Source organism: Musca vetustissima, unplaced genomic scaffold, assembly GCF_032173495.1.
Source record: "Musca vetustissima isolate MV318-11 ecotype Yass unplaced genomic scaffold, APGP_CSIRO_Mvet_v1 utg13054, whole genome shotgun sequence".
In the NCBI taxonomy this organism is placed as follows: domain Eukaryota; kingdom Metazoa; phylum Arthropoda; class Insecta; order Diptera; family Muscidae; genus Musca; species Musca vetustissima.
In genome coordinates this window covers 228,068-230,375 of record NW_026882742.1, presented here as the reverse complement: position 1 = coordinate 230,375, position 2,308 = coordinate 228,068, and positions in this window count along the sequence as shown.

Below are 2,308 nucleotides of genomic sequence, written 5' to 3'. Positions count from 1 at the left end.
TTGGCATAGAGTTATGAATTAAGTCTAGAATGATGTGTGGAATGTTTTCTGAAAATCGGTCCAGATTTAGATATAGCTTTCAATATATTTGCGTCCGATTTAATGTATATGGTGTACCAAAGTCTCTATATATATCTTTCGATTTGCGCGAAATTTGACATAGCCTACAGAATTGAAATTAGAATGATTTGTGCTAAGTTTCCTGAAAATCGGTCCAGATTTAGATATAGCTCTCATATATATTTTCGTCCGATTTAATGTAAATGTTGTACCAAAGTCCTTATAAATCTTTCGATTTGCACGAAATTTGGTACAGCGTACTGAATTAGGTCTAGAATGATGTATGTTAAGTTTCCTGAAAATCGGTCCAGATTTAGATATAGCTCCCATATATATTTTCGTTCGATTTAATGCAAATGGTCTACCAAAGTACCTATATATCTTTCGATTTGCACGAAATTTGGCATATAGTAATGAATTAAATCTAGAATCATGTGTGTTAAGTTTCGCGAAAATCGGTTCAGATTTACATATACAGATATATATATATATATATAGCTCCTATATATTTTTTCTTCCGATTTTATGTAAATTGTGCACTAAAGACCCAACGTTTTAGTTGTTAATATAAGTTAATTTCTGGCAAGTCTCATTAAAATCGGTTAAGATTTTGATATAGCTTCTATGTATAGAGTTTCGTCCGATTTTACACAAAATTGAAACAAATTTTGCACAACGTAATAGATTTAGTTTAACCTGGAAGTTGGATGTTTCACCAAGGTGGGTCCAATCGGCACAAAATGTTGCAGTACGTACTGAAGTTACTATAACATAACGTGTGGCATGTTTAGTTGAAATCGGTTTAGATTTCGTTATATATAGGTTCTTCAAAAATTCGACGTCTGTTAGAGTTCATCTGTTGGATATACCCAAAGTGGTGAAGGTTGGCCCCATCCGACTTTACTACTTTCCTTACTGGTTGGAATATTGCGGAAGTTGGTTATATAATAGATATTGTATTTCCATAAGACCCAACCAGACAGTAATACGGTGGTCCCTAAAAAATATTCTTTAAAAAATCCACGCCTTGTATTGGTCCCTGAAAAATATTCTTTAAAAAATCCACGCCTTGTAGTGGTCCCTAAAAAATATTCTTTAAAAAATCCACGCCTTGTAGTGGTCCCTAAAAAATATTCTTTAAAAAATCCACGCCTTGTAGTGGTCCCTGAAAAAATATTCTTTAAAAAATCCACGCCTTGTAGTGGTCCCTGAAAAATATTCTTTAAAAAATCCACGCCTTGTAGTGGTCCCTGAAAAATCTACGTTTCCACTTGTGTGACTTCTATAAAATTCCACACTCCTTCCATGGCGATAATTTTATTAAAAGTAAACTAATTAAAAACATATTCATATTTGATCAATAAATGTTCACACACACACACACACACTCTCTCTCAAACATCTGAAATATATTTTTTCTATTCACATAAAATAATTTCCTTTCTATGTCCTCTAAACAAATCGCTATTTAGTATCCGAACAGTACTTAGTTGGTTACATTAAAATTTATGAACTTGTGTGCACATTATTAGCAGCTAACGATGACTTTTAAGGCTTACCTTTGGCCAAATATACTCGACGTTATTCAGAATGGCTTTAAAATGTTCTCCATTTCCAACAAACTCAGCAGATTTTCGTAGGAAAATAAATAGCTTTATAATGGAAGCACATGCGGATGGCCATATCAATATGATGGTTGTGGCGGTGGTGTTAGCTGAGCAGGGCTACAAAAACAAAATCCAACACATAGCTATGAAAAACAAAAGCGTAAAGTTGGCTACCTACCTGGTCTATACTTGGTGACTAGTAGAAATATGTCTGTATGTGGGTTACTTCTTAAATGTGTCAGTGAGTGTGTGTGTGTGTGAGGGAAAATTTATTTTTTGTGGAGCAAACTAACAGCTGCCAAACTTCTTTGCTTGCCAAACCACCAACCATCGCCAACATCATGAGCAGCGGCATCCTATTTCTGCTAGACCGTATAAATACATCCTCCACACACCGCCCTCTGTTCACTTATATAAGGCTGCCGCCTCTTTGTTGTTTGTTCTAGGTGAAATCTGTTCAGAGGATGGGAAAATAGGTGATTTATGTAGTCAGATTTAAAACACTGTTCACATAATCATGTGATCGCATCACATATGAGTACGCTGGTGTATGTATGTGTGAGTGTGCATGTTTCTGTGAGTGTAACTGCAATTGTGTTTGTTATTCTACTAACACCTATACCTCCATTTTTGGGTTAATG